Source organism: Saccoglossus kowalevskii, chromosome 20 (genome assembly GCF_978046115.1).
Source record: "Saccoglossus kowalevskii chromosome 20, keSacKowa6.1, whole genome shotgun sequence".
Lineage (NCBI taxonomy): Eukaryota > Metazoa > Hemichordata > Enteropneusta > Harrimaniidae > Saccoglossus > Saccoglossus kowalevskii.
Window position 1 is genome coordinate 17,713,368 of NC_140660.1, and position 22,205 is coordinate 17,735,572.

Below are 22,205 nucleotides of genomic sequence, written 5' to 3' on the forward strand. Positions count from 1 at the left end.
ATTTATTATTACTTAATCTGTCTTTAGATCATAACTAAATGACCTCTGCTCAGTGTTTTTAGAGTTTGATTATTTTGTGTTGTGTGCAAATTTCAGTTGTGTACTCTGCATATGTACTCATTACTAACTGAATTAATTTTTGAAATTGCAACATTGTAACACAAACCATGGTTAGTAATATGATTTTAATGGTACATACTTGTTGTCTAGTGAATAATGCCATGGTAAAATTACACATCAGTAGTATGAATTACTTATTATAATTTATTTGTGGTTGAATTAATTTCTCCTGAATGTGTTCACTTAACGATATGTATTGTTTATTTTTAGACACAAGAATATTCATATAAAGTAAACGAGAGTTTTATTAAACCAAGCAAAGAAGGCACTTTATTGGATGACCATTCAAAAGGAACCAAATCACTAGCTAGTAAGGTAAAATAGACATTATTTACTTTCAGTCATTGGCTGCCCACTCAAACAACACCATAGATCCTGCAATAGTAGAATGAGGTGAATGTGCAAGACAGAATTAATGTACTCAATATACATGTGTACAACAGGGATAACCTGACTTTGATTCCCTGTATATGAGAATTTACTTTAAGTTGCAGGAAATTAGAAGTATAATTGAGATATTTACAAATAAATTGAGTTACTAGCCATTATTAGTTTGTGTTTGGTTCAAAACAGTGTGCATTAATTTGCTGCACTTCCACCTCATTTTACTACAGACAGCTGATGATGGAATGTAAATAGTGCCCTCTCTGACAATGCCTTGTACTCAGGGCTTTAATGTGAAGGAAGTCAAAGCTGTAATTTTAGGTTGTAAAGTCAAACACATGTATTAAACTAGTTTTATTAAAATGGTCTTTATGTACATGTGGTCTTAATATGGACATAAGATAATTTTTTCATGGGACTCCAAGTTATACAATTCACATTGATAGAAAATAATGAGATGTTTGAATTTAGGAAATTAGAAATTATGCTCAAAATACCATTTTGTGAATCCACAAAAAATATTGCTGAAAGGATGCATAAAACAGATAACTCGTGCATTATACCTTGGAACTGCCTAAAAGTGGTCACTATAGGCAGGTGATCTTTATACACAGGTAACTCATGCATTATACCTTGGAACTGCCTAAAAGTGGTCACTATAGGCAGGTGGTCTTTATACACACGTAACTCATGCATTATAGCTTGCAACTGTCTAAAAGTGGTCACTATAGGCAGGTGGTCTTTATACACACGTAACTCATGCATTATAGCTTGAAACTGCCTAAAAGTGGTCACTATAGGCAGGTGGTCATTATACACAGGTAATTCATGCATTATAGCTTACAACTGTCTAAAAGTGGTCACTATAGGCAGGTGGTCTTTATACACAGGTAATTCATGCATTATACCTTGAAACTGCCTAAAAGTGGTCACTATAGGCAGGGTGTCTTTATACACAGGTAACTCATGCATTATAGCTTGCAACTGTCTAAAAGTGGTCACTATAGGCAGGTGGTCTTTATACACAGGTAACTCATGCATTATACCTTGAAACTGCCTAAAAGTGGTCACTATAGGCAGGTGATCTTTATACACAGATAACTCATGCATTATAGCTTGCAACTGTCTAAAAGTGGTCACTATAGGCAGGTGGTCTTTATACACAGATAACTCATGCATTATAGCTTGCAACTGTTTAAAAGTGGTCACTATAGGCAGGTGGTTTTTATACACAGATAACTCATGCATTATAGCTTGCAACTGTCTAAAAGTGGTCACTATAGGCAGGTGGTCTTTATGCACAGATAACTCATGCATTATACCTTGGAACTGCATAAAAGTGGTCACTATAGGCAGGTGGTCTTTATACACACGTAACTCATGCATTATAGCTTGCAACTGTCTAAAAGTGGTCACTATAGGCAGGTGGTCTTTATACACACGTAACTCATGCATTATAGCTTGAAACTGCCTAAAAGTGGTCACTATAGGCAGGTGGTCATTATACACAGGTAATTCATGCATTATAGCTTACAACTGTCTAAAAGTGGTCACTATAGGCAGGTGGTCTTTATACACAGGTAATTCATGCATTATACCTTGGAACTGCCTAAAAGTGGTCACTATAGGCAGGTGGTCTTTATACACAGGTAACTCATGCATTATAGCTTGCAACTGTCTAAAAGTGGTCACTATAGGCAGGTAGTCTTTATACACACGTAACTCATGCATTATAGCTTGAAACTGCCTAAAAGTGGTCACTATAGGCAGGTGATCTTTATACACAGATAACTCATGCATTATAGCTTGCAACTGTCTAAAAGTGGTCACTATAGGCAGGTGGTCTTTATACACAGATAACTCATGCATTATAGCTTGCAACTGTTTAAAAGTGGTCACTATAGGCAGGTGGTTTTTATACACATGTAATTCATGCATTATAGCTTGGAACTGCCTTAAAGTGGTCACTATAGGCAGGTGGTCTTTATACACAGGTAACTCATGCATTATACCTTGGAACTGCCTAAAAGTGGTCACTATAGGCAGGTGGTCTTTATACACAGGTAACTCATGCATTATACCTTGGAACTGCCTTAAAGTGGTCACTATAGGCAGGTGGTCTTTGTACACAGATAGCTCATGCATTATAGCTTGAAACTGCCTAAAAGTGGTCACTATAGGCAGGTAGTCTTTATACACATGTAATTCATGCATTACCGGTATAGCTTGGAACTGCCTAAAAGTGGTCACTATAGGCAGGTAGTCTTTATACACACGTAACTCATGCATTATAGCTTGAAACTGCCTAAAAGTGGTCACTATAGGCAGGTGGTCTTTATACACAGATAGCTCATGCATTATAGCTTGAAACTGCCTAAAAGTGGTCACTATAGGCAGGTGGTCTTTATACACAGGTAACTCATGCATTATAGCTTACAACTGTCTAAAAGTGGTCACTATAGGCAGGTGGTCTTTATACACAGGTAATTCATGCATTATACCTTGGAACTGCCTAAAAGTGGTCACTATAGGCAGGTGGTCTTTATACACAGGTAACTCATGCATTATAGCTTGCAACTGTCTAAAAGTGGTCACTATAGGCAGGTAGTCTTTATACACACGTAACTCATGCATTATAGCTTGAAACTGCCTAAAAGTGGTCACTATAGGCAGGTGATCTTTATACACAGATAACTCATGCATTATAGCTTGCAACTGTCTAAAAGTGGTCACTATAGGCAGGTGGTCTTTATACACAGATAACTCATGCATTATAGCTTGCAACTGTCTAAAAGTGGTCACTATAGGCAGGTGGTCTTTATACACAGGTAACTCATGCATTATAACTTGAAACTGCCTTAAAGTGGTCACTATAGGCAGGTGGTCTTTATACACAGGTAACTCATGCATTATACCTTGGAACTGCCTAAAAGTGGTCACTATAGGCAGGTGGTCTTTATACACAGGTAACTCATGCATTATACCTTGGAACTGCCTTAAAGTGGTCACTATAGGCAGGTGGTCTTTATACACATGTAATTCATGCATTACCGGTATAGCTTGGAACTGCCTAAAAGTGGTCACTATAGGCAGGTAGTCTTTATACACACGTAACTCATGCATTATAGCTTGAAACTGCCTAAAAGTGGTCACTATAGGCAGGTGGTCTTTATACACAGATAGCTCATGCATTATAGCTTGAAACTGCCTAAAAGTGGTCACTATAGGCAGGTGGTCTTTATACACAGGTAACTCATGCATTATAACTTGAAACTGCCTTAAAGTGGTCACTATAGGCAGGTGGTCTTTATACACAGGTAACTCATGCATTATACCTTGGAACTGCCTAAAAGTGGTCACTATAGGCAGGTGGTCTTTATACACAGTTAACTCATGCATTATACCTTGGAACTGCTTTAAAGTGGTCACTATAGGCAGGTGGTCTTTATACACAGATAGCTCATGCATTATAGCTTGAAACTGCCTAAAAGTGGTCACTATAGGCAGGTAGTCTTTATACACATGTAATTCATGCATTACCGGTATAGCTTGGAACTGCCTAAAAGTGGTCACTATAGGCAGGTAGTCTTTATACACACGTAACTCATGCATTATAGCTTGAAACTGCCTAAAAGTGGTCACTATAGGCAGGTGGTCATTATACACAGGTAATTCATGCATTATAGCTTACAACTGTCTAAAAGTGGTCACTATAGGCAGGTGGTCTTTATACACAGGTAATTCATGCATTATACCTTGGAACTGCCTAAAAGTGGTCACTATAGGCAGGTGGTCTTTATACACAGGTAACTCATGCATTATAGCTTGCAACTGTCTAAAAGTGGTCACTATAGGCAGGTAGTCTTTATACACACGTAACTCATGCATTATAGCTTGAAACTGCCTAAAAGTGGTCACTATAGGCAGGTGATCTTTATACACAGATAACTCATGCATTATAGCTTGCAACTGTCTAAAAGTGGTCACTATAGGCAGGTGGTCTTTATACACACGTAACTCATGCATTATAGCTTGAAACTGCCTAAAAGTGGTCACTATAGGCAGGTGGTCATTATACACAGGTAATTCATGCATTATAGCTTACAACTGTCTAAAAGTGGTCACTATAGGCAGGTGGTCTTTATACACAGGTAATTCATGCATTATACCTTGGAACTGCCTAAAAGTGGTCACTATAGGCAGGTGGTCTTTATACACAGGTAACTCATGCATTATAGCTTGCAACTGTCTAAAAGTGGTCACTATAGGCAGGTAGTCTTTATACACACGTAACTCATGCATTATAGCTTGAAACTGCCTAAAAGTGGTCACTATAGGCAGGTGATCTTTATACACAGATAACTCATGCATTATAGCTTGCAACTGTCTAAAAGTGGTCACTATAGGCAGGTGGTCTTTATACACAGATAACTCATGCATTATAGCTTGCAACTGTTTAAAAGTGGTCACTATAGGCAGGTGGTTTTTATACACATGTAATTCATGCATTATAGCTTGGAACTGCCTTAAAGTGGTCACTATAGGCAGGTGGTCTTTATACACAGGTAACTCATGCATTATACCTTGGAACTGCCTAAAAGTGGTCACTATAGGCAGGTGGTCTTTATACACAGGTAACTCATGCATTATACCTTGGAACTGCCTTAAAGTGGTCACTATAGGCAGGTGGTCTTTGTACACAGATAGCTCATGCATTATAGCTTGAAACTGCCTAAAAGTGGTCACTATAGGCAGGTAGTCTTTATACACATGTAATTCATGCATTACCGGTATAGCTTGGAACTGCCTAAAAGTGGTCACTATAGGCAGGTAGTCTTTATACACACGTAACTCATGCATTATAGCTTGAAACTGCCTAAAAGTGGTCACTATAGGCAGGTGGTCTTTATACACAGATAGCTCATGCATTATAGCTTGAAACTGCCTAAAAGTGGTCACTATAGGCAGGTGGTCTTTATACACAGGTAACTCATGCATTATAGCTTACAACTGTCTAAAAGTGGTCACTATAGGCAGGTGGTCTTTATACACAGGTAATTCATGCATTATACCTTGGAACTGCCTAAAAGTGGTCACTATAGGCAGGTGGTCTTTATACACAGGTAACTCATGCATTATAGCTTGCAACTGTCTAAAAGTGGTCACTATAGGCAGGTAGTCTTTATACACACGTAACTCATGCATTATAGCTTGAAACTGCCTAAAAGTGGTCACTATAGGCAGGTGATCTTTATACACAGATAACTCATGCATTATAGCTTGCAACTGTCTAAAAGTGGTCACTATAGGCAGGTGGTCTTTATACACAGATAACTCATGCATTATAGCTTGCAACTGTCTAAAAGTGGTCACTATAGGCAGGTGGTCTTTATACACAGGTAACTCATGCATTATAACTTGAAACTGCCTTAAAGTGGTCACTATAGGCAGGTGGTCTTTATACACAGGTAACTCATGCATTATACCTTGGAACTGCCTAAAAGTGGTCACTATAGGCAGGTGGTCTTTATACACAGGTAACTCATGCATTATACCTTGGAACTGCCTTAAAGTGGTCACTATAGGCAGGTGGTCTTTATACACATGTAATTCATGCATTACCGGTATAGCTTGGAACTGCCTAAAAGTGGTCACTATAGGCAGGTAGTCTTTATACACACGTAACTCATGCATTATAGCTTGAAACTGCCTAAAAGTGGTCACTATAGGCAGGTGGTCTTTATACACAGATAGCTCATGCATTATAGCTTGAAACTGCCTAAAAGTGGTCACTATAGGCAGGTGGTCTTTATACACAGGTAACTCATGCATTATAACTTGAAACTGCCTTAAAGTGGTCACTATAGGCAGGTGGTCTTTATACACAGGTAACTCATGCATTATACCTTGGAACTGCCTAAAAGTGGTCACTATAGGCAGGTGGTCTTTATACACAGTTAACTCATGCATTATACCTTGGAACTGCTTTAAAGTGGTCACTATAGGCAGGTGGTCTTTATACACAGATAGCTCATGCATTATAGCTTGAAACTGCCTAAAAGTGGTCACTATAGGCAGGTAGTCTTTATACACATGTAATTCATGCATTACCGGTATAGCTTGGAACTGCCTAAAAGTGGTCACTATAGGCAGGTAGTCTTTATACACACGTAACTCATGCATTATAGCTTGAAACTGCCTAAAAGTGGTCACTATAGGCAGGTGGTCTTTATACACAGATAGCTCATGCATTATAGCTTGAAACTGCCTAAAAGTGGTCACTATAGGCAGGTGGTCTTTATACACAGGTAACTCATGCATTATAACTTGAAACTGCCTAAAAGTGGTCACTATAGGCAGGTAGTCTTTATACACATGTAATTCATGCATTTTAGCTTGAAACTGCCTAAAAGTGGTCACTATAGGCAGGTGGTCTTTATAGACAGATAGCTCATGCATTATAGCTTGAAACTGCCTAAAGAGGTCACTATAGGCAGGTAGTCTTTACACACATGTAATTCATGCATTATAGCTTGGAACTGCCTAAAAGTGGTCACTATAGGCAGGTGGTCTTTATACACAGGTAACTCATGCATTATACCTTGGAACTGCCTAAAAGTGGTCACTATAGGCAGGTGGTCTTTATACACAGATAGCTCATGCATTATAGCTTGAAACTGCCTAAAAGTGGTCACTATAGGCTGGTAGTCTTTATACACATGTAATTCATGCATTATAGCTTGGAACTGCCTAAAAGTGGTCACTATAGGCAGGTAGTCTTTATACACACGTAACTCATGCATTATAGCTTGAAACTGCCTAAAAGTGGTCACTATAGGCAGGTGGTCTTTATACACACGTAACTCATGCATTATAGCTTGAAACTGCCTAAAAGTGGTCACTATAGGCAGGTGGTCTTTATACACACGTAACTCTTGCATAATAGCTTGAAACTGTCTAAAAGTGGTCACTATAGGTAGGTGGTCTTTATACACACGTAACTCATGCATTGTACCTTGGAACTGCCTAAAAGTGGTCACTATAGGCAGGTGGTCTTTATACACAGATAGCTCATGCATTATAGCTTGAAACTGCCTAAAAGTGGTCACTATAGGCAGGTAGTCTTTATACACATGTAATTCATGCATTATAGCTTGGAACTGTCTAAAAGTGGTCACTGTAGGCAGGTGGTCTTTATACACAGGTAACTCATGCATTATACCTTGGAACTGCCTAAAAGTGGTCACTATAGGCAGGTGGTCTTTATACACAGATAGCTCATGCATTATAGCTTGAAACTGCCTAAAAGTGGTCACTATAGGCAGGTAGTCTTTATACACATGTAATTCATGCATTATAGCTTGGAACTGCCTAAAAGTGGTCACTATAGGCAGGTAGTCTTTATACACACGTAACTCGTGCATTATACCTTGGAAAAGCCTAAAAGTAGTCACTATAGACAGGTGGTTTTTATACACAGGTAACTCATGCATTATACCTTGGAACTGCCTAAAAGTGGTCACTATAGGCAGGTGGTCTTTATACACACGTAACTCATGCATTATAGCTTGCAACTGTCTAAAAGTGGTCACTATAGGTAGGTGGTCTTTATACACAGGTAATTCATGCATTATACCTTGGAACTGCCTAAAAGTGGTCACTATAGGCAGGTGGTCTTTATACACAGGTAACTCATGAATTATAGCTTGAAACTGCCTAAAAGTGGTCACTATAGGCAGGTGATCTTTATACACAGATAACTCTTGCATTATAGCTTGAAACTGCATAAAAGTGGTCACTATAGGCAGGTAGTCTTTATACACATGTAATTCATGCATTATAGCTTGGAACTGCCTAAAAGTGGTCACTATAGGCAGGTAGTCTTTATACACACGTAACTCGTGCATTATACCTTGGAAAAGCCTAAAAGTAGTCACTATAGACAGGTGGTTTTTATACACAGGTAACTCATGCATTATACCTTGGAACTGCCTAAAAGTGGTCACTATAGGCAGGTGGTCTTTATACACACGTAACTCATGCATTATAGCTTGCAACTGTCTAAAAGTGGTCACTATAGGTAGGTGGTCTTTATACACAGGTAATTCATGCATTATACCTTGGAACTGCCTAAAAGTGGTCACTATAGGCAGGTGGTCTTTATACATAGGTAACTCATGCATTATAGCTTGAAACTGCCTAAAAGTGGTCACTATAGGCAGGTGATCTTTATACACAGATAACTCTTGCATTATAGCTTGAAACTGCATAAAAGTGGTCACTATAGGCAGGTAGTCTTTATACACATGTAATTCATGCATTATAGCTTGGAACTGCCTAAAAGTGGTCACTATAGGCAGGTAGTCTTTATACACACGTAACTCATGCATTATAGCTTGAAACTGCCTAAAAGTGGTCACTATAGGCAGGTGGTCTTTATACACACGTAACTCTTGCATTATAGCTTGAAACTGTCTAAAAGTGGTCACTATAGGTAGGTGGTCTTTATACACACGTAACTCATGCATTGTACCTTGGAACTGCCTAAAAGTGGTAACTATAGGCAGGTAGTTTTTATACACACGTAACTCATGCATTATAGCTTGGAACTGCCTAAAAGTGGTCACTATAGGCAGGTGGTCTTTATACACAGGTAACTCATGCATTATACCTTGGAACTGCCTAAAAGTGGTCACTATAGGCAGGTGGTCTTTATACACAGATAGCTCATGCATTATAGCTTGAAACTGCCTAAAAGTGGTCACTATAGGCAGGTAGTCTTTATACACAGATAGCTCATGCATTATAGCTTGGAACTGTCTAAAAATGGTCACTATAGGCAGGTAGTCTTTATACACACGTAACTCATGCATTATAGCTTGAAACTGCCTAAAAGTGGTCACTATAGGCAGGTGGTCTTTATACACACGTAACTCATGCATTATAGCTTGAAACTGCCTAAAAGTAGTCACTATAGGCAGGTGGTCTTTATACACACATAACTCATGCATTATAGCTTGCAACTGTCTAAAAGTGGTCACTATAGGCTGGTAGTCTTTATACACACGTAATTCATGCATTATAGCTTGGAACTGCCTAAAAGTGGTCACTATAGGCAGGTAGTTTTTATACACACGTAACTCAAGCATTATAGCTTGAAACTGCCTAAAAGTGGTCACTATAGGCAGGTGGTCTTTATACACACGTAACTCATGCATTATAGCTTGAAACTGCCTAAAAGTGGTCACTATAGGCAGGTGGTCTTTATACACACGTAACTCTTGCATTATAGCTTGAAACTGTCTAAAAGTGGTCACTATAGGTAAGTGGTCTTTATACACACGTAACTCATGCATTGTACCTTGGAACTGCCTAAAAGTGGTCACTATAGGCAGGTGGTCTTTATACACAGATAGCTCATGCATTATAGCTTGAAACTGCCTAAAAGTGGTCACTATAGGCAGGTAGTCTTTATACACATGTAATTCATGCATTATAGCTTGGAACTGTCTAAAAGTGGTCACTATAGGCAGGTAGTCTTTATACACACGTAACTCGTGCATTATACCTTGGAAAAGCCTAAAAGTGGTCACTATAGACAGGTGGTTTTTATACACAGGTAACTCATGCATTATACCTTGGAACTGCCTAAAAGTGGTCACTATAGGCAGGTGGTCTTTATACACACGTAACTCATGCATTATAGCTTGCAACTGTCTAAAAGTGGTCACTATAGGTAGGTGGTCTTTATACACAGGTAATTCATGCATTATACCTTGGAACTGCCTAAAAGTGGTCACTATAGGCAGGTGGTCTTTATACACAGGTAACTCATGCATTATAGCTTGAAACTGCCTAAAAGTGGTCACTATAGGCAGGTGATCTTTATACACAGATAACTCTTGCATTATAGCTTGAAACTGCATAAAAGTGGTCACTATAGGCAGGTAGTCTTTATACACATGTAATTCATGCATTATAGCTTGGAACTGCCTAAAAGTGGTCACTATAGGCAGGTAGTCTTTATACACACGTAACTCATGCATTATAGCTTGAAACTGCCTAAAAGTGGTCACTATAGGCAGGTGGTCTTTATACACACGTAACTCTTGCATTATAGCTTGAAACTGTCTAAAAGTGGTCACTATAGGTAGGTGGTCTTTATACACATGTAACTCATGCATTGTACCTTGGAACTGCCTAAAAGTGGTCACTATAGGCAGGTAGTTTTTATACACACGTAACTCATGCATTATAGCTTGGAACTGCCTAAAAGTGGTCACTATAGGCAGGTGGTCTTTATACACAGGTAACTCATGCATTATACCTTGGAACTGCCTAAAAGTGGTCACTATAGGCAGGTGGTCTTTATACACAGATAGCTCATGCATTATAGCTTGAAACTGCCTAAAAGTGGTCACTATAGGCAGGTAGTCTTTATACACAGATAGCTCATGCATTATAGCTTGGAACTGTCTAAAAATGGTCACTATAGGCAGGTAGTCTTTATACACACGTAACTCATGCATTATAGCTTGAAACTGCCTAAAAGTGGTCACTATAGGCAGGTGGTCTTTATACACACGTAAGTCATGCATTATAGCTTGAAACTGCCTAAAAGTGGTCACTATAGGCAGGTGGTCTTTATACACACATAACTCATGCATTATAGCTTGAAACTGCCTAAAAGTGGTCACTATAGGCTGGTAGTCTTTATACACATGTAATTCATGCATTATAGCTTGCAACTGCCTAAAAGTGGTCACTATAGGCAGGTAGTCTTTATACACACGTAACTCATGCATTATAGCTTGAAACTGCCTAAAAGTGGTCACTATAGGCAGGTGGTCTTTATACACATGTAACTCATGCATTATAGCTTGCAACTGTCTAAAAGTGGTCACTATAGGTAGGTGGTCTTTATACACAGGTAATTCATGCATTATACCTTGGAACTGCCTAAAAGTGGTCACTATAGGCAGGTGGTCTTTCTACACAGGTAACTCATGCATTATAGCTTGAAACTGCCTAAAAGTGGTCACTATAGGCAGGTGATCTTTATACACAGATAACTCTTGCATTATAGCTTGAAACTGCATAAAAGTGGTCACTATAGGCAGGTAGTCTTTATACACATGTAATTCATGCATTATAGCTTGGAACTGCCTAAAAGTGGTCACTATAGGCAGGTAGTCTTTATACACACGTAACTCATGCATTATAGCTTGAAACTGCCTAAAAGTGGTCACTATAGGCAGGTGGTCTTTATACACACGTAACTCTTGCATTATAGCTTGAAACTATCTAAAAGTGGCCACTATAGGTAGGTGGTCTTTATACACACGTAACTCATGCATTGTGCCTTGGAACTGCCTAAAAGTGGTCACTATAGGCAGGTAGTTTTTATACACACGTAACTCATGCATTATAGCTTGGAACTGCCTAAAAGTGGTCACTATAGGCAGGTGGTCTTTATACACAGGTAACTCATGCATTATACCTTGGAACTGCCTAAAAGTGGTCACTATAGGCAGGTGGTCTTTATACACAGATAGCTCATGCATTATAGCTTGAAACTGCCTAAAAGTGGTCACTATAGGCAGGTAGTCTTTATACACAGATAGCTCATGCATTATAGCTTGGAACTGTCTAAAAATGGTCACTATAGGCAGGTAGTCTTTATACACACGTAACTCATGCATTATAGCTTGAAACTGCCTAAAAGTGGTCACTATAGGCAGGTGGTCTTTATACACACGTAAGTCATGCATTATAGCTTGAAACTGCCTAAAAAAGGTCACTATAGGCAGGTGGTCTTTATACACACATAACTCATGCATTATAGCTTGCAACTGTCTAAAAGTGGTCACTATAGGCAGGTGGTCTTTATACACAGATAGCTCATGCATTATAGCTTGAAACTGCCTAAAAGTGGTCACTATAGGCTGGTAGTCTTTATACACATGTAATTCATGCATTATAGCTTGGAACTGCCTAAAAGTGGTCACTATAGGCAGGTAGTCTTTATACACACATAACTCATGCATTATAGCTTGAAACTGCCTAAAAGTGGTCACTATAGGCAGGTGGTCTTTATACACACGTAACTCATGCATTATAGCTTGCAACTGTCTAAAAGTGGTCACTATAGGTAGGTGGTCTTTATACACAGGTAATTCATGCATTATACCTTGGAACTGCCTAAAAGTGGTCACTATAGGCAGGTGGTCTTTATACACAAGTAACTCATGCATTATAGCTTGAAACTGCCTAAAAGTGGTCACTATAGGCAGGTGATCTTTATACACAGATAACTCTTGCATTATAGCTTGAAACTGCATAAAAGTGGTCACTATAGGCAGGTAGTCTTTATACACATGTAATTCATGCATTATAGCTTGGAACTGCCTAAAAGTGGTCACTATAGGCAGGTAGTCTTTATACACACGTAACTCATGCATTATAGCTTGAAACTGCCTAAAAGTGGTCACTATAGGCAGGTGGTCTTTATACACACGTAACTCTTGCATTATAGCTTGAAACTGTCTAAAAGTGGTCACTATAGGTAGGTGGTCTTTATACACACGTAACTCATGCATTGTACCTTGGAACTGCCTAAAAGTGGTCACTATAGGCAGGTAGTTTTTATACACACGTAACTCATGCATTATAGCTTGGAACTGCCTAAAAGTGGTCACTATAGGCAGGTGGTCTTTATACACAGGTAACTCATGCATTATACCTTGGAACTGCCTAAAAGTGGTCACTATAGGCAGGTGGTCTTTATACACAGATAGCTCATGCATTATAGCTTGAAACTGCCTAAAAGTGGTCACTATAGGCAGGTAGTCTTTATACACAGATAGCTCATGCATTATAGCTTGGAACTGTCTAAAAATGGTCACTATAGGCAGGTAGTCTTTATACACACGTAACTCATGCATTATAGCTTGAAACTGCCTAAAAGTTGTCACTATAGGCAGGTGGTCTTTATACACACTTAACTCTTGCATTATAGCTTGAAACTGTCTAAAAGTGGTCACTATAGGTAGGTGGTCTTTATACACACGTAACTCATGCATTGTACCTTGGAACTGTCTGAAAGTGGTCACTATAGGCAGGTGGTCTTTATACACAGATAGCTCATGCATTATAGCTTGAAACTGCCTAAAAGTGGTCACTATAGGCTGGTAGTCTTTATACACATGTAATTCATGCATTATAGCTTGGAACTGCCTAAAAGTGGTCACTATAGGCAGGTAGTCTTTATACACACGTAACTCATGCATTATAGCTTGAAACTGCCTAAAAGTGGTCACTATAGGCAGGTGGTCTTTATACACATGTAACTCATGCATTATAGCTTGCAACTGTCTAAAAGTGGTCACTATAGGTAGGTGGTCTTTATACACAGGTAATTCATGCATTATACCTTGGAACAGCCTAAAAGTGGTCACTATAGGCAGGTGGTCTTTCTACACAGGTAACTCATGCATTATAGCTTGAAACTGCCTAAAAGTGGTCACTATAGGCAGGTGATCTTTATACACAGATAACTCTTGCATTATAGCTTGAAACTGCATAAAAGTGGTCACTATAGGCAGGTAGTCTTTATACACATGTAATTCATGCATTATAGCTTGGAACTGCCTAAAAGTGGTCACTATAGGCAGGTAGTCTTTATACACACGTAACTCATGCATTATAGCTTGAAACTGCCTAAAAGTGGTCACTATAGGCAGGTGGTCTTTATACACACGTAACTCTTGCATTATAGCTTGAAACTATCTAAAAGTGGTCACTATAGGTAGGTGGTCTTTATACACACGTAACTCATGCATTGTGCCTTGGAACTGCCTAAAAGTGGTCACTATAGGCAGGTAGTTTTTATACACACGTAACTCATGCATTATAGCTTGGAACTGCCTAAAAGTGGTCACTATAGGCAGGTGGTCTTTATACACAGGTAACTCATGCATTATACCTTGGAACTGCCTAAAAGTGGTCACTATAGGCAGGTGGTCTTTATACACAGATAGCTCATGCATTATAGCTTGAAACTGCCTAAAAGTGGTCACTATAGGCAGGTAGTCTTTATACACAGATAGCTCATGCATTATAGCTTGGAACTGTCTAAAAATGGTCACTATAGGCAGGTAGTCTTTATACACACGTAACTCATGCATTATAGCTTGAAACTGCCTAAAAGTGGTCACTATAGGCAGGTGGTCTTTATACACACGTAAGTCATGCATTATAGCTTGAAACTGCCTAAAAGTGGTCACTATAGGCAGGTGGTCTTTATACACACATAACTCATGCATTATAGCTTGCAACTGTCTAAAAGTGGTCACTATAGGCAGGTGGTCTTTATACACAGATAGCTCATGCATTATAGCTTGAAACTGCCTAAAAGTGGTCACTATAGGCTGGTAGTCTTTATACACATGTAATTCATGCATTATAGCTTGGAACTGCCTAAAAGTGGTCACTATAGGCAGGTAGTCTTTATACACACATAACTCATGCATTATAGCTTGAAACTGCCTAAAAGTGGTCACTATAGGCAGGTGGTCTTTATACACACGTAACTCATGCATTATAGCTTGCAACTGTCTAAAAGTGGTCACTATAGGTAGGTGGTCTTTATACACAGGTAACTCATGCATTATAGCTTGAAACTGCCTAAAAGTGGTCACTATAGGCAGGTGATCTTTATACACAGATAACTCTTGCATTATAGCTTGAAACTGCATAAAAGTGGTCACTATAGGCAGGTAGTCTTTATACACATGTAATTCATGCATTATAGCTTGGAACTGCCTAAAAGTGGTCACTATAGGCAGGTAGTCTTTATACACACGTAACTCATGCATTATAGCTTGAAACTGCCTAAAAGTGGTCACTATAGGCAGGTGGTCTTTATACACACGTAACTCTTGCATTATAGCTTGAAACTGTCTAAAAGTGGTCACTATAGGTAGGTGGTCTTTATACACACGTAACTCATGCATTGTACCTTGGAACTGCCTAAAAGTGGTCACTATAGGCAGGTAGTTTTTATACACACGTAACTCATGCATTATAGCTTGGAACTGCCTAAAAGTGGTCACTATAGGCAGGTGGTCTTTATAGACAGGTAACTCATGCATTATACCTTGGAACTGCCTAAAAGTGGTCACTATAGGCAGGTGGTCTTTATACACAGATAGCTCATGCATTATAGCTTGAAACTGCCTAAAAGTGGTCACTATAGGCAGGTAGTCTTTATACACAGATAGCTCATGCATTATAGCTTGGAACTGTCTAAAAATGGTCACTATAGGCAGGTAGTCTTTATACACACGTAACTCATGCATTATAGCTTGAAACTGCCTAAAAGTGGTCACTATAGGCAGGTGGTCTTTATACACACGTAACTCATGCATTATAGCTTGAAACTGCCTAAAAGTTGTCACTATAGGCAGGTGGTCTTTATACACACTTAACTCTTGCATTATAGCTTGAAACTGTCTAAAAGTGGTCACTATAGGTAGGTGGTCTTTATACACACGTAACTCATGCATTGTACCTTGGAACTGTCTGAAAGTGGTCACTATAGGCAGGTGGTCTTTATACACAGATAGCTCATGCATTATAGCTTGAAACTGCCTAAAAGTGGTCACTATAGTCAGGTAGTCTTTATACACATGTAATTCATGCATTATAGCTTGGAACTGCCTAAAAGTGGTCACTATAGGCAGGTGGTCTTTGTACACAGATAGCTCATGCATTATAGCTTGAAACTGCCTAAAAGTGGTCACTATAGGCAGGTAGTCTTTATACACATGTAATTCATGCATTACCGGTATAGCTTGGAACTGCCTAAAAGTGGTCACTATAGGCAGGTAGTCTATATACACACGTAACTCATGCATTATAGCTTGAAACTGCCTAAAAGTGGTCACTATAGGCAGGTGGTCTTTATACACAGATAGCTCATGCATTATAGCTTGCAACTGTCTAAAAGTGGTCACTATAGGCAGGTAGTCTTTATACACACGTAACTCATGCATTATAGCTTGAAACTGCCTAAAAGTGGTCACTATAGGCAGGTGATCTTTATACACAGATAACTCATGCATTATAGCTTGCAACTGTCTAAAAGTGGTCACTATAGGCAGGTGGTCTTTATACACAGATAACTCATGCATTATAGCTTGCAACTGTCTAAAAGTGGTCACTATAGGCAGGTGGTCTTTATACACAGGTAACTCATGCATTATAACTTGAAACTGCCTTAAAGTGGTCACTATAGGCAGGTGGTCTTTATACACAGGTAACTCATGCATTATACCTTGGAACTGCCTAAAAGTGGTCACTATAGGCAGGTGGTCTTTATACACAGGTAACTCATGCATTATACCTTGGAACTGCCTTAAAGTGGTCACTATAGGCAGGTGGTCTTTATACACATGTAATTCATGCATTACCGGTATAGCTTGGAACTGCCTAAAAGTGGTCACTATAGGCAGGTAGTCTTTATACACACGTAACTCATGCATTATAGCTTGAAACTGCCTAAAAGTGGTCATTATAGGCACGTGGTCTTTATACACAGATAGCTCATGCATTATAGCTTGCAACTGTCTAAAATTGGTCACTATAGGCAGGTGGTCTTTATAGACAGATAGCTCATGCATTATAGCTTTAAATTGCCTAAAGTGGTCACTATAGGCAGGTAGTCTTTATACACATGTAATTCATGCATTATAGCTTGGAACTGCCTAAAAGTGGTCACTATAGGCAGGTGGTCTTTATACACAGGTAACTCATTCATTATACCTTGGAACTGCCTAAAAGTGGTCACTATAGGCAGGTGGTCTTTATACACAGATAGCTCATGCATTATAGCTTGAAACTGCTTAAAAGTGGTCACTATAGGCTGGTAGTCTTTATACACATGTAATTCATGCATTATAGCTTGGAACTGCCTAAAAGTGGTCACTATAGGCAGGTGGTCTTTATACACACGTAACTCATGCATTATAGCTTGAAACTGCCTAAAAGTGGTCACTATAGGCAGGTGATCTTTATACACATGTAATTCATGCATTATAGCTTGGAACTGCCTAAAAGTGGTCACTATAGGCAGGTGGTCTTTATACACAGATAACTCATGCATTATAGCTTGGAACTGCCTAAAAGTGGTCACTATAGGCAGGTAGTCTCTATACACACGTAACTCATGCATTATAGCTTGAAACTGCCTAAAAGTGGTCACTATAGGCAGGTGGTCTTTATACACACGTAACTCATGCATTATAGCTTGAAACTGCCTAAAAGTGGTCACTATAGGCAGGTGGTTTTTATACACACGTAACTCTTGCATTATAGCTTGAAACTGTCTAAAAGTGGTCACTATAGGTAGGTGGTCTTTATACACACGTAACTCATGCATTGTACCTTGGAACTGCCTAAAAGTGGTCACTATAGGCAGGTGGTCTTTATACACAGATAGCTTATGCATTATAGCTTGAAACTGCCTAAAAGTGGTCACTATAGGCAGGTAGTCTTTATACACATGTAATTCATGCATTATAGCTTGGAACTGCCTAAAAGTGGTCACTATAGGCAGGTGGTCTTTATACACAGATAACTCATGCATTATAGCTTGGAACTGCCTAAAAGTGGTCACTATAGGCAGGTGGTCTTTATACACAGATAGCTCATGCATTTTAGCTTGAAACTGCCTAAAAGTGATCACTATAGGCAGGTAGTCTTTATACACATGTAATTCAGGCATTATAGTTTGGAACTGCCTAAAAGTGGTCACTATAGGCAGGTGGTCTTTATACACAGATAACTCATGCATTATAGCTTGCAACTGTCTAAAAGTGGTTACTATAGGCAGATGGTCTTTATACACAGATAACTCATGCATTATAGCTTGGAACTGCCTAAAAGTGGTCACTATAGGCAGGTGGTCTTTATACACAGGTAACTCATGCATTACACATTGGAACTGCCGAAAAGTGGTCACTATAGGCAGGTGGTCTTTATACACAGATAGCTCATGCATTATAGCTTGAAACTGCCTAAAAGTGGTCACTATAGGCAGGTAGTCTTTATACACATGTAATTCATGCATTATAGCTTGGAACTGTCTAAAAGTGGTCACTGTAGGCAGGTGGTCTTTATACACAGGTAACTCATGCATTATACCTTGGAACTGCCTTAAAGTGGTCACTATAGGCAGGTGGTCTTTATACACATGTAATTCATGCATTACCGGTATAGCTTGGAACTGCCTAAAAGTGGTCACTATAGGCAGGTAGTCTTTATACACACGTAACTCATGCATTATAGCTTGAAACTGCCTAAAAGTGGTCATTATAGGCACGTGGTCTTTATACACAGATAGCTCATGCATTATAGCTTGCAACTGTCTAAAATTGGTCACTATAGGCAGGTGGTCTTTATAGACAGATAGCTCATGCATTATAGCTTTAAATTGCCTAAAGTGGTCACTATAGGCAGGTAGTCTTTATACACATGTAATTCATGCATTATAGCTTGGAACTGCCTAAAAGTGGTCACTATAGGCAGGTGGTCTTTATACACAGGTAACTCATTCATTATACCTTGGAACTGCCTAAAAGTGGTCACTATAGGCAGGTGGTCTTTATACACAGATAGCTCATGCATTATAGCTTGAAACTGCCTAAAAGTGGTCACTATAGGCTGGTAGTCTTTATACACATGTAATTCATGCATTATAGCTTGGAACTGCCTAAAAGTGGTCACTATAGGCAGGTGGTCTTTATACACACGTAACTCATGCATTATAGCTTGAAACTGCCTAAAAGTGGTCACTATAGGCAGGTGATCTTTATACACATGTAATTCATGCATTATAGCTTGGAACTGCCTAAAAGTGGTCACTATAGGCAGGTGGTCTTTATACACAGATAACTCATGCATTATAGCTTGGAACTGCCTAAAAGTGGTCACTATAGGCAGGTAGTCTCTATACACACGTAACTCATGCATTATAGCTTGAAACTGCCTAAAAGTGGTCACTATAGGCAGGTGGTCTTTATACACACGTAACTCATGCATTATAGCTTGAAACTGCCTAAAAGTGGTCACTATAGGCAGGTGGTTTTTATACACACGTAACTCTTGCATTATAGCTTGAAACTGTCTAAAAGTGGTCACTATAGGTAGGTGGTCTTTATACACACGTAACTCATGCATTGTACCTTGGAACTGCCTAAAAGTGGTCACTATAGGCAGGTGGTCTTTATACACAGATAGCTTATGCATTATAGCTTGAAACTGCCTAAAAGTGGTCACTATAGGCAGGTAGTCTTTATACACATGTAATTCATGCATTATAGCTTGGAACTGCCTAAAAGTGGTCACTATAGGCAGGTGGTCTTTATACACAGATAACTCATGCATTATAGCTTGGAACTGCCTAAAAGTGGTCACTATAGGCAGGTGGTCTTTATACACAGATAGCTCATGCATTTTAGCTTGAAACTGCCTAAAAGTGATCACTATAGGCAGGTAGTCTTTATACACATGTAATTCAGGCATTATAGTTTGGAACTGCCTAATAGTGGTCACTATAGGCAGGTGGTCTTTATACACAGATAACTCATGCATTATAGCTTGCAACTGTCTAAAAGTGGTTACTATAGGCAGATGGTCTTTATACACAGATAACTCATGCATTATAGCTTGGAACTGCCTAAAAGTGGTCACTATAGGCAGGTGGTCTTTATACACAGGTAACTCATGCATTACACATTGGAACTGCCGAAATGTGGTCACTATAGGCAGGTGGTCTTTATACACAGATAGCTCATGCATTATAGCTTGAAACTGCCTAAAAGTGGTCACTATAGGCAGGTAGTCTTTATACACATGTAATTCATGCATTATAGCTTGGAACTGTCTAAAAGTGGTCACTGTAGGCAGGTGGTCTTTATACACAGGTAACTCATGCATTATACCTTGGAACTGCCTAAAAGTGGTCACTATAGGCAGGTGGTCTTTATACACAGATAGCTCATGCATTATAGCTTTAAACTGCCTAAAAGTGGTCACTATAGGCAGGTAGTCTTTATACACATGTAATTCATGCATTATAGCTTGAAACTGCCTAAAAGTGGTCACTATAGGCAGGTGGTCTTTATACACATGTAACTCATGCATTATAGCTTGCAACTGTCTAAAAGTGGTCACTATAGGTAGGTGGTCTTTATACACAGGTAATTCATGCATTATACCTTGGAACAGCCTAAAAGTGGTCACTATAGGCAGGTGGTCTTTCTACACAGGTAACTCATGCATTATAGCTTGAAACTGCCTAAAAGTGGTCACTATAGGCAGGTGATCTTTATACACAGATAACTCTTGCATTATAGCTTGAAACTGCATAAAAGTGGTCACTATAGGCAGGTAGTCTTTATACACATGTAATTCATGCATTATAGCTTGGAACTGCCTAAAAGTGGTCACTATAGGCAGGTAGTCTTTATACACACGTAATTCATGCATTATAGCTTGGAACTGCCTAAAAGTGGTCACTATAGGCAGGTAGTCTTTATACACACGTAACTCATGCATTATAGCTTGAAACTGCCTAAAAGTGGTCACTATAGGCAGGTGGTCTTTATACACACGTAACTCATGCATTGTACCTTGGAACTGCTTAAAAGTGGTCACTATAGGCAGGTAGTTTTTATACACACGTAACTCATGCATTATAGCTTGGAACTGCCTAAAAGTGGTCACTATAGGCAGGTGGTCTTTATACACAGGTAACTCATGCATTATACCTTGGAACTGCCTAAAAGTGGTCACTATAGGCAGGTGGTCTTTATACACAGATAGCTCATGCATTGTAGCTTGAAACTGCCTAAAAGTGGTCACTATAGGCAGGTAGTCTTTATACACAGATAGCTCATGCATTATAGCTTGGAACTGTCTAAAAATGGTCACTATAGGCAGGTAGTCTTTATACACACGTAACTCATGCATTATAGCTTGAAACTGCCTAAAAGTGGTCACTATAGGCAGGTGGTCTTTATACACACGTAACTCATGCATTATAGCTTGAAACTGCCTAAAAGTGGTCACTATAGGCAGGTGGTCTTTATACACACATAACTCATGCATTATAGCTTGGAACTGCCTAAAAGTGGTCACTATAGGCAGGTAGTCTTTATACACATGTAATTCATGCATTATAGCTTGGAACTGCCTAAAAGTGGTCACTATAGGCAGGTAGTCTTTATACACACGTAACTCGTGCATTATACCTTGGAACTGCCTAAAAGTGGTCACTATAGACAGGTGGTTTTTATACACAGGTAACTCATGCATTATACCTTGGAACTGCCTAAAAGTGGTCACTATAGGCAGGTGGTCTTTATACACACGTAACTCATGCATTATAGCTTGCAACTGTCTAAAAGTGGTCACTATAGGTAGGTGGTTTTTATACACAGGTAATTCATGCATTATACCTTGGAACTGCCTAAAAGTGGTCACTATAGGCAGGTGGTCTTTATACACATGTAATTCATGCATTATAGCTTGGAACTGCCTAAAAGTGGTCACTATAGGCAGGTAGTTTTTATACACACGTAACTCATGCATTATAGCTTGGAACTGCCTAAAAGTGGTCACTATAGGCAGGTGGTCTT